The sequence below is a fragment of the Equus asinus genome, chromosome 22, assembly GCF_041296235.1.
Source record: "Equus asinus isolate D_3611 breed Donkey chromosome 22, EquAss-T2T_v2, whole genome shotgun sequence".
In the NCBI taxonomy this organism is placed as follows: domain Eukaryota; kingdom Metazoa; phylum Chordata; class Mammalia; order Perissodactyla; family Equidae; genus Equus; species Equus asinus.
Window position 1 is genome coordinate 51,364,673 of NC_091811.1, and position 12,385 is coordinate 51,377,057.

At 43.2% G+C, this 12,385-nt stretch overlaps 1 protein-coding gene across 1 annotated transcript in view; it reads left to right on the top strand.

Annotated features, from left to right (window-relative positions):
* Positions 1-3,451: 3,451 nt before the first annotated feature.
* SPATS2 (spermatogenesis associated serine rich 2) overlaps positions 3,452-12,385 on the top strand; it is a 131,807-nt gene continuing 122,873 nt past the window's right edge. The window contains 1 exon segment of the mRNA XM_044755712.2: positions 3,452-3,771. The gene's annotated coding sequence lies outside the window, so the exon portion shown is untranslated.

The following is a 12,385-nucleotide window of genomic DNA, read 5'->3' on the forward strand; positions in this document are numbered from 1 at the left end:
CCAACATGAATATTCTTAGGTATTAGAAGTAGTCCAAGCAAAGGGAAAGCACACCCTTATGAGATGTTCTCTGCCTGTCTTTGTGCCTCTTGTGGTTTGTAGCTTCAGCTTTGTTCACCAGACTTTAAAAAATCATGTTCTTCAATTACAGTCACTGATTATCAAGTCTTCAGGATAATAAATAAAATTTTTATGTCTCTCAGACTATAGTTTAACTTCAGCCTCTTTTACTTCCTAATAAAAACGTGGAATATGGGGCTGGCCCAGTGGCATAGTGGTTAAGTTCGCTTGGGGTTTGCAGTTTCGGATCCTGGGCACGGACCTAGCACCACCTGTCAAGCCCTGCTGTGGCAGCATCCCACATAAAATAGAGGAAGATTGGCACAGATGTTAGCTCAGCAACAATCTTCCTCAAGCAAAAAGAGGAAGATTGGCAACAGATGTTAGCTCAGGGCCAATCTTCTTCACATACACACACACACAAGCAAACAAACCCTGGAATCTGGCAATCAATCGCTTCAGCTATGAAATATCAACTCAAACCAAACAAACAAAAACACAAGAAAAGTTCTAATCTGAAATGTATCAAATTAGGTTAGGTTAATATGTGCAGAATATATCTGCCAAGGTGAAGATGATGTCATGATTTATCTTTAGTTCTAGTTTTGCCACTTGATCATTAGGTAACCTGGGATAAATTAATTCCCTTAAGGCTGAACTGAGACATATGGATGTTATTTCAAAATGATCTTTTGTGATCCTTAGCAGTTACTCTAATCATTTCAGAATTTTTTTTTAATTTTCTTTAGAGTAGGTCGCAAGTATTACATGTTGAATTTATTACAGCATTTCTTTTCCTCCAATATAATTTAGAGACAGACTTTAAACAATTCACAATTATTTCAAAGCAGGCAGTGATCACTCTGTTTTATTGTGAAGTATAGCATACAAAGTGGAAAATGTTTATGTAGTATAAAGAACAACGATAAAATTAATCTTTGTAACCCAGGTCCAAAAGGTATCTTTGAAACCTTTGTTCAATGTCCTTTTAGAGAGGTTGATAGCTTCATGGAGAAAGAGTGAGGGTGGGCCACGAGTGGTAGCACCCCTCTTGCAAACCCCACTCAGCAGGACACTGCTGTGACCCACTCTCCTTGGAGGGCCGTTGTGTTTTGAGGAAAATCCTTGTGAGGAGCCTACTCCTACTGCCACCCCAGGGACTTAGCAAAGCTATGTTTCACTCAATCACACTCAGAACTCTGCTTTAGAGATCTGTTAAATATGATATTCTTCATCTCATTAGATTTCCAATGATGTTTTGACAGCTCTCATTCATTGGGCCTAGGTCTGCTCCTTAATTCACCTCCTTTTCTTTGAGCGGGATATCCACATATAAAAACTCTCTCCCATTAGACTGGAGGCTCTCTTAGGAATGGCATCATTCTTTCCTAACAGACTATAAGGTTTTCAAGAGTGGGGACTTTATTTTCCTCCCAAAGAAACTATATTGGTTTTGCAGCAGCAACAGGGCCTATAACGAAGGCATTTCCTGAGTGAATTTTGGTAGGTGAAATCAGTCATCATGGAATAAGATCTTAGATCCAATTGATTCAGGTCCCATTTTTTCAGTAGGAAGTTTCCCATTAACCAGGGTCATATCATCCTCTTCCTACTCCGTATGAGAAGGAAGGAAAATTGTGGAAGAATTAGTCACTTATTCCTCTGTGCTCCTACACCACTTCGCACTTCTCTGTTTCAACACTTATGACATGTTATTATAATTATTTAATAGCTTTTATCCTCCTTTACAACTGGGGACTTCCCTTGGGGATAATGATCTTGTTTTATTCTTTGTAAGTAACCCAATGCCTAGAACAATGCCTACCACTCATGGGTACTTATGTCAATTTAGTGAATGAATAGAGAGCAGATATTTGGATGGTTTGCCTCTATTTGAATTTCTGAACAAAGATTCAATAGTAAGCATCACATGCTGACTAGCTGGATGACCTACTCTTCTGCTCCTTTAGATCTGTAAATGATATGGCTGGATTAGATTGGGCATTATTAACAAGGGGTCAGTGGGCTCCAGGGGACTTTTGACCCCCTCCCCCATATGCAAAGTTAAAAACCAAGAGACCAGAGGACTTGGTAAAGATTTTCTGTACTACTCCGTTACAAGTACTGCGACTGCAGTAACAAACGTGTGGAAACCAAAACGACATCGTGCCTGCGGTGGCTAGCTATACACAGTCATATACTCTCTCCGGTTTGTCGCTGGTGCCTATTCTGAACCCCTGATGCTTTGGCCTCAAAGAATAAGAACAAGAGGACAGAATCTGATTAAAATTTTTTTAATGCTCATTGTCTAAATTCCCAGCCCGCAGCCGCTCCTAATCGACGGGTGACCAGGTGACAGTGGGGTGAGTGCTTCACCCATGCAGAGCACTGGCTAGAAAGGTGCACGAATATTAGACACGGTTCTGGCCCTGGGGAGGCTGGGAATCTGACCACGAAGACAGAAGAGTATTTAACGGAAAGATTCGACAGGCAGCGTGACTGACCACAGCCGCATAGAGGGATGTAGACAGCTGAACAGACCAGAAAACCGACTCATTAATGGACTCGGGCAGTGTGTCGGTGGACGTGGCGGGTACAGAACCCTCAATTCGTTCCAGAGGTGGTCCTGAGCCAGGCCCGGGTCGCATCCTTCTCCCCACCCCGCACCGGCCTCTAAGGACTCCCAGGAGGCTGAGCGGCCGCCAAGTCCGGACGTCTAGGAGTTTCTCGCAGCCGAAGGCTCCAAAATGGCCTTTGGAGTAAAACCTGACCGGGAAAGGAGGCGGAGGGGAAAGTGGTGGAAAGTCCTGGGGGCGGAGGCATGAGCGGCTAAAGGGAAGACGGCTCGAGAGACCGTGCCCCAGCCGGGACGTAGACAGAAAACGCCCTCGAGAGGCTCCCCTCGAGGCGCCCGCCTTCGGCAACCTCCGGGGGAGTTTCGGTTCTTTCCGGCAGTTCCAGCTCGGCCCTCCGCTCCCAGCGCGCGCTCTCCCCCACCCCCTCGCCGCCCGCTCTTTCCGGGCATGGCTCGTTCTGCACGTGAACGCGAGCGCGTCATACCCGCCCCACTTCCATTTAGTTTGTTCCTGACCCACTCATTGCAATCCCTTCCCTTCCTCGTGATTCCCAATCCCCGGCGACGCCCGAGCTCCCTCAGCTCAGGCGCGCGGCCCGGCGGGCAGTGCGAGGCGCGAGGGGCCCGGTCACGAGGAGAGCGGTACCCGACGACCCGTAGCCCGCCTCCCGCCTCCCCACTCGCAGGTCCCCGGCGCGGCCGCCTCACGGCGAGGCCTCGCTCGCGCGCCCGTTGGCTGTAACAGCCCGGAGCTCGGCGCGCCGGGTTCGCGCCGGCGCGAGCACGCGCCCTGTGCGCTGGCTGGCCGGCGCGCACGCGCCCGAACGGGCGACGGGGCGGGGCGAGCAGCTCGAGCCGCGGTGAGGTCGGTGTGGATCGGCTGGCGCTTCGGCCCGCAGCCGCGGCTGCGATTCCCAGCCCGCCGCCCAGCCGAGGGGTGAAGCCGGGAGAGGGGCGGTGGGGGCGGGGCGGCGTCCGGCTCCGGCCGAGCTGGGGGAGGAGCGCGGCGGCGACGGCGGCTGCTCCAGAAGAGGAGGAAAAGGAGGCGGAGGAGCTCCTTTCCTTTTCCCAGACCCCGGAGCGTTCGGGACGTAGAGCCCGGAACTGGGGGGACGCGGCGACTGCGGGGGCCCGGGGTAAGTGAGGCTGAGGCGTTGGGTGGAGGCGTTGGTGGGGGATAAAGAGGGGCACAGAGGTGCGGGGAGCGGGCTTGAGGGAGGGCACGGGGGAGCGGGCAGTTGTTGGGGGTTGGGGTACGGAGAGGAGGACGTGAGCCCTTTGGGACCTGGAGTACCCAGATGGTGAAAGGTTTCTGGGGTCAGTGGGGCCGGCCGAAGCACACGGGTCCGAGTTGGGGGGTTTCCAGAGGCATAGGCCGGGGAAACAATGGAGTGAGGGGGGACTCTGGTGTGAGCGTGTGTGGGGTATTGGATTTTAAGAAACAACGAGAGTGAAAAGAATGAAAGAATGGGTCATTTAGGATGAGAAGTACAATGCATTGGGAATACCCTGGGGATGCGTAAGGTCATCTGCGTGGGTGTCCCAGGTTCTTAGGATTTGGGGGCAAAGTGGGATTTGAAAATAAGGGCATTCTTGGAATGGAGGGGGGAAATGGAAACGGAAAATAAGGCAAAGGGGCAGAGAAATAAAATAGATGTGGTTTGGGCATGAATTATTGCAGAAGGTTAGATCCAGTTAGAGAGTATAGGGTAGGTGGACTAGAGTGGCATCTTTCTCGTAATTCACCCAGGATGATTGGGTTCTTTTAAAAGGTGAATCTTTCTCAAGCTTGTCCCTCTGCTAAAGAGTGCAAACTGCTCTTTTAATAATTTGGTTATAATTTATGTAGTCCATTTCATTGAAAAAGGGTGCCTATAGTATTTATTTCTCTTTTCAGCAGGTTACTGTATGTAATTTACCTGTGGTTAATGAAGCAGGAGAGGACAGATCACCAAAAACAGGCATCTTGCTTTGAGTTAGGTCAGTGGTAATGCAGAGTTTAGGGTCTTTGGGGGAAAACCAAGGGTTTGTTTTCATTTAGATCAAAAGGTGATGAATAGCCTTGATAAAATCGAAGTTATCTGTACTTTGTGAGAATTGCAGTTTCTCACTGAGAAATGTTCATGTACTATCTATTGGTTTTATGCTCGTGGGAGAGAGTTTGGGTTCTGCCTCAAGAGATTCTTGATGCTAATTTCAAATTGTTAGGCTGCCTTACACCTTCTAGTTTGAATTAAGGTGATTTGAAAATATCGTGGGACAGTACTTTTGGGGTTATGATCTTTACATTTCCTTGATACTTGGATTTCCAGACCAAATTTTGAATAGTGCTAGATACAAGATTCCTGGTTTGGAAATTGTAGTTACCATTATGTGTTCATAAACAGTGTATGTTAAGCTTTTTATTAAAAAAAGCATTGTTTTGCTGACTCATCTAAGATTTCTGGGAAGTCATCAGTTTATATTTCTCAGCTAGGTCTCAAATAGTAACATTAGGCTACTTTATAAAGGTCCAGAAATAATGGTCTAACTTGTCACTTTTCTTATATGTCATAGAAACTGAACAAAGCAAGAAGTGAGTGCAGTGTCCTGGTTAGCGATAATGTGCCTTTTTATTGACCTCTTCCAGTGGGCGAGGCCAGGTGCTAAGGTTGTTGTGCGTGCATTATCTCATTTAAATTAATCCTTCCAATTATTTCCTAGTTTATAATTTAGGAGGTTAAATAACTTACTAAGGTCACAGAGCTAGTAAATTCAGACCCAGCTCTGTGGGAAGCCTTCTTTAAATCTTCACTGCCTGATTGTTGTTCCTGCTCTCTCACTCCCAATCTTGGTTGTAGTACAAGCAGCGTGAATTGGTTGAAACTTGGGTCTGATATGATAATGTGATTTAGATGAAGGTTGGGTCAGTGGGCTACATCTGTAGAGTTTATTGAATGTTTATTGCTCCTGTGATTTAACGGCTTTTCTGAGGTCTTGATAATAGGGCTGAAACATCTTGCTAAGGGTTTGTCCGGTGAACACAGTTACTTTTCTGTTTAGTCTAGTGTACTGCTGAAGTACTGTGCATACGTGGCACTCTTCCTTGTAGAAGTCAAGACAGCCAGTTGTAGAGTCAAAACCAATTAACTCTGGAAAACGATCAAAAACTGCTGAGTGCTCAAGTGCCCTCCAAGCACCTGTTGAATCCACAGTTGGTACTGGCATTATCTCTAAATATAGACGGGATCCTCTTAGAAACCAGGAGTGAAACAACTTGAACTGCGAGAAACAGATGGGGCCTGAGGGAGGAGCCATAGGTAACTGGCCAAAACATCAGCATAGCCCTTGGAGGCTGATTCAGGAGTATCGAAGGGCTACAGACACTAATGAATGAATGACAGGAAGGGAGGGAATTTTTATTTGTTGAGCATTTATGTATTCTAGGCACTGAATTCAATGTGTTGTGTATGTATTACCTTATAAGATCTTCGAACAACCCTTACAAGGTAGTTGTAAGCATTATCCTCATTTTTCAGATGAGCCTCAGAAAGATTAAGTAACTTGTACAAAGACACTTTAATAAAGGCAATGAAAAAAGTTTATATATATATATATATATATATAAAATTTTTATTTTTATTACTACTTGCCGTTTCCCTTTGTAGAGCCACCATATTAAAGTTGGGAACTTAAAGGTACTCTTTAGGATCTGCTGTGCTGCTTGGTTAGAAGTAAAACTGATTGGGGCTGGCCCCGTGGCCGAGTGGTTAAGTTCGCGCGCTCTGCTGCAGGCGGCCCAGTGTTTCGTTAGTTCGAATCCTGGGGGCGGACATGGCACTGCTCATCAGACCACGCTGAGGCAGCGTCCCACATGCCACAACTAGAAGAACCCACAACAAAGAATACACAACTATGTACCGGGGGGCTTTGGGGAGAAAAAGGAAAAAATAAAATCTTTAAAAAAAAAAAAAAAAAAGAAGTAAAACTGATTATTTCAGTCTTACTGCTTCCCTTGGAGACTGGAAGGAAAAGCTTCTTTTTTTTTTTTTTTCTGATTTAATTGTTGGGAAGGGAAGTCTATTCATTGTTTAGTAAATGACCTCCTGTAGAATATAATTCAGTGTCCTTAGATGCTTGGTATATATCTGTTGCAACGTGAAAATGGCATGACCATCCCTCCAATTCTGAGGTCTTGACTTTCAGGTAAGTCATCTAGGCTCTGGAGGCTGACAGTGAAGTGTGCTTGTTACAAACTCCTACCACTTTTCTTGATATGTTTTTGCCGCAAAAGTTTGACCATCGTTCTTGCTTGGTTACTTAAAAAAAAATTGTGGTAAAATATACATAACGTAAAATTTACCATGTAAATAATTTTTAAGCGTACAGTTTAGTGGCATTAAGTATATTCACCCTGCTGTGCATCCATCACCACCATCCATCTCCAGAACATTTTTGTCTTCCCAAACTGAAACTCTGTACCTATTAAACAATAACTCTACATTCCTTTCTTCCTCCAACCCCTGCCAACCACCATTCCACTTTCTGTCTCTGTGAGTATGACTATTTCTAGGTACCTCTTATAAGTGAAATCATAGTATTTGTCCATTTGCATTGGGCTTATTTCACTTAGCACAGTGTCTTCAAGGTTCATTAGTGTTTTAGCCTGTGTCAGAATTTCATTCCTTTTTAGGACTGAATAATATTCCATGTATATGTACAGTACATTTTGTTTATCCATTATCCACCCATCTGCCGATGGACACTTGGATTGTTTCCACCTTTGGGCTATTGCAGTTAATGTTGCTGTGAATATTAGCTTACAAATATCTGTTTGAGTTCTTTCTTTCAGTTCTTTTGGGTATATACTCAGAAGTGGGATTTTTAGGTCATCTGGTAATTCCATGTTTGGTTTTTTGAGGAAGCTTGGTTACTTTTAAGTGGTCATTTTATTATGTGTTCACCTGAAGATAGCACTTGGCCTAATGTTTGAGGGATGATGTTTCCTCTACTTACTTTTTCTGTACTGTTTACAGGACACTTGTCCTGGAAATGATTCAGGAGGAAATGATTTACCCAGTTTTCATGGCTCTCTTTTTGCTTCTCCTTACTTATATTTATGTATCATGACATCTGGCAAGCACATTAAAATACATTTCAACTTAGCAATAAAAGTAGTTTTGAAAATCTTTTAGTTCAGCTGGTGAAGAAAAGGAGAGTTTCTGTTCTAAAGTGTGAAATGTATTCAGTGTGGAAGGAACCATTTGTTATATACAGATCTTTCCAGTCATACCTGTGAATGTGGCTAATCATCTTAACATTATCTGTGTGTGCATTTGAAAAATGTGTCAATAGTGTAGAGCATTGTCAGTTCACTTTGCTGCCTTTGATTGAAAAACACTGTACTTTTTTCATTTAAAAAGGTTTCACATGTGTAAGCTGCTGGTTACTGCTTACCTTCTGTATCCCTTCTTCATTTATTGGAAAAAGTTCGAGTGTCTGCTGTATGCTTAAATATTTCAAGAAGGTATCTGTAATACAGGAAGTAAAATTGGCTGAAGTCGTTTGTTTGACTTCGTTTTTTTCTCCCTCTCTTCATATATATGCATGTGAGAGAGAGTTGTCACATAGTACCAAATATAATAGATTGAAATAGCTGCAGACTAACAGTGAACTCTCTCTTAGGATGGGTGTAACTTCGCATTCCATTTTTTTCTAAATGTCACAAGGAGGTTAATTATCCCTGCATCTTGCTTCTTGACATTATTGGGTTACAAAGGGACTTCAGGCTCACATGCCATTTTCTGAGAGCCTCATAGTAGATAGTGAGCCCACATTATTATCTTGGAGGTGGTCTGTTGGTTCTGAAATATTTCTAAAGATGTAAAGTTTGTAAACATTTTATCTTTAAGTTACTGGATGTTAAGGATTGGCCAGAGGCCAGCAGTTACTCTCCGTGTTCACATCTATCATGGTGGCTTGTAGGGGTGGGTTCCTGAAATATACATCATCTTCTACACGTCGCAGCCCCAGGCCCTTAAAACATTCTGCGGGATTTGAGGATATAATTGGCTTAAAGGCAACTTCTGGAGTCATTGTCCTATGACTAATTTGTGGTTAGGAGTTACACACGGGTTCTTACTAGTTCAAACCCTAAATAACAACCTTGGATTGCTGGTAAGAAGGAGAATTTTTACATTACTTAATTAGCAAAATGACATGATTACTAGTTGTGGAGAGTGTGTGTCCGTGTGTGTGTGTCCACGCATGCACTCGTGGATGTTCTTTAGAATTGGCTAAAGAGTATTGGGCCTGAAGAGAAGGTTTGTGGTAAGGCCATTATATGATTGTAGATGAGTCATGATAGCTAAGTGAGGATGTCTTTTATACCTGAAGATGCTGCCAATGATGTTACTTCCTATTGCTCTGTATAGGACTAAAAAGACCAGTTTGTAAAACCTGTAGTCTTCTTTTGAGTACATGTGATCTGTCTAGTAGTAAATGATTTGCTGTTGTTTTAAGGCTACCATTACTCGTGGAGCAATACCTTTCTTTAAATTATCTGCTTGGTCTCTGATTACAACATGTCAGTGTGATGAGCCCACTGCTGGCTCTTCCTGGTTGTCTTCTACTGTTACATTGATTGAAAATATCCATTAGTGTGTGGTGGAAGTGACTCTTCTGCTTAGTTGCGTTATCCTCTTACATCTTTACAGTAAATTGTCTTCATAGCCTGCCTGCATATCCTGCACAAGCCCTCTGTACAAGGATCTCATAAGAAGCTCCCTCACATTTGATGAAAACTGAAACTCGTTTATAACTAAGTTGGAATGACAGGAAGCTAAAGTACTGTACCTGAATGGTAGGTGGTACAGGATCACCACAGGCTTGAGTCAGCCATTTAGCTTAGATGCAGACTTGTTATATCTTACTAATTAGTACACACTAGGTTTCTTGAGATGGTTATCTAGTTCCTTGTTGGGTTGACAATGCTTTAAACAAGGCTTAGTTGGGTAATCTTTTTCGTGTCTGTCACTACGCAAAGGTTGTATTTTATGTCGGTCTTTTCAAAGTTGATTTTTGACATTTGTCATTTGTCTGCCTGCCCCTAATGTTATGATGATCTTATAAGTTAGACTACAGGGTATTATTGTGTGATGTTATTGTAATTTGGGAACACAGGAAACAATGCAACAATGAGTACTAAATTTGTGTTTGTGCATCTAACCTGATGAAGTGGGAAAAGCTCCTGAAAAAGGAGGGATATTTCATACCTTCATCCTAATTACTTGTTACCTAAAATCTTAACAATTAAGAATAAGTAGAATTTGGGGCTGGTCTGGTGGTGCAGCAGTTAAGTGCACACGTTCCGCTTTGACGGCCCGGGCTTCGCTTGTTTGGATCCTGGGTGTGGACATGGCACCGCGTGGCGGCCTGTGCTGTAGTGAGCATCCCACATGTAATGCGGAGGAAGATGGGCACGGATGTTGGCTCAGGGCCAGTCTTCCTCAGCAAAAAAAGAGGGAAATTGGCAGCAGTTAGCTCAGGGCTAATCTTCCTCAAAAAAAAAAAAAAAGTAGAATTATATTCAATTTTTTTTTTTAAAGATTTTATTTTTCCTTTTTCTCCCCAAAGCCCCCTGGTACATAGTTGTATATATTTTTTTTAGTTGTAGGTCCTACTAGTTGTGGCATGTGGGATGCTGCCTCAGCATGGCTTGATGAGCAGTGCCATGTCTGCACCCGGGATCCGAACTGGCGAAATCCTGGGCCGCTGAAGCAGAGCGTGCAAACTTAACCACTCGGCCATGGGGCTGGCCCCTATATTCAGTTTTTACATGATTATATGTGTTTTTTTTGAGGGAGATTAGCCCTGAGCTAACATCTGTTTCCAGTCCTCTTTTTGCTGAGGAAGAGTGGCTCTGAGCTAACATCTGTACCCATCTTCCTCTACTTTATATGTGGGATGCCTACCACAGCATGGCTTGGTAAGTGGTGTGTAGATTTGCACCGAGGATTCAAACTGGTGGATCCCAGGCTGTCAAAGCGGAGCTGCGAACTTAACTGCGACATCCCCGGGCTGGCCCCCATGATTACATTTTTGATTTGGTGGTAAAGCTGAGAACACAGGATCCTTTCACACTCTAGTGGCTAATCATTTCCATTGTGAAATAGCTCCGAGTATATTATTAAACTTCTTTTTTTTTTCTTTTGAAAGATTTTATTTTTTTCCTTTTTCTCCCCAAAGCCCCCTGGTATATAGTTGTATATTCTTCGTTGTGGGTCCTTCTAGTTGTGGCATGTGGGACGCTGCCTCAGCGTGGTTTGATGAGCAGTGCCATGTCTGCGCCCAGGATTCGAACCAACAAAACACTGGGCTGCCTGCAGCGGAGCGTGTGAACTTAACCACTCTGCCACAGGGCCAGCCCCTATTATTAAACTTCTTGATGCTTGAAATGTGGATCTAGTGAACAGTGTTAGTTATGATCAGGCTAATACTGACATTATATTTATAATATTCCCATGTTGTACTATTTTTCTTCTAATTTCTGATTAAAATAAGGAAGCTATGTAACATTTTAGTTAAGAGCACAAAACTGTTAGTTGTATCACGTAGGAGTTGCTGCTAATAATAATAAGTTGGATTGTAGATAGTTGGGCATAAAATTAATTAATGGAGAGGGGGTTCTGAAGATTCTATGTTCTATCAGCATTAAAAGAAAAAAAGAAGAGCATAAATCTGATCCACAAATCTGGCTTTGAATCTCTACTCCTTGACCTACTCCCTCTGTGGATTTGGTCAAGTCATTTAATTTCTCTGATACTGCGTTTCTGAATCTGCAAAATTGGTGCAGTAGTAATCCCCACCACAGAGTTGTCATGATCATTGAATTTTTTTTGAGGTGAAATTCACATAACATAAAATTAATGCTTTTAAAGTATACAGTTCCGTGGTATTTATTAGTACATTCGCAATGTTGTACAACCATCATGCTATCTAGTTCCAGAACTTTTCCATCACCCCCGAAGGAGACCCTGTACCCATTAAGCAGTCACTCCTCATTATCCCCTCCCCCTATCTCTTGGTAACCACCAGTCTGCTTTCTGTCTCTATAGATTTACCTGTTCTGGATATTTCAAATAAATGGAATCATATAATACGTGGCCTTTTGTGTCTGGCTTCTTTTACTTAGTATAATGTTTTTGAGGTTCAGCCATGTTGTAGCATGTATCAGTACTTTATTCCTTTTTATAGCTGAATACTATTCCATTCTGTGGATATACCACATTTTATTTATCCATTTATGTGTTTATAGACAGTTGTGTCATTTCTGCCTTTTGCCTGTTGTGAGTAATGCTGCTGTGAACATTTATGGACTACTATTTGTGTGAATATCTGTTTCCATTCTTTTGGGTCTATACCTGAGAACAGAATTGCTGGGTTATGTAGTATTTCTATATTGAACTTTTTTTAAAGATTTTATTTTCCTTTTTCTCCCCAAAACCCCCTGGTACATAGTTGCGTATTTTTAGTTGTGGGTCCTTCTAGTTATGGCATGTGGGATGCTGCCTCAGCATGGCTTGATGAGCAGTGCCGTGTCTGCGCCTAGGATCCGAACTTGTGAAACCCTGTGCCGCTGAAGTGGAGCACGAGAACTTAAACTACTCGGCCACTGGGCTGGTCCCTATATTTAACTTTTTGAAGAACTGCCATACAGCAGCTGCAGTATTTTACATTCCCACAGCAGTGTTTGAAGATTCCAGTTTCTCC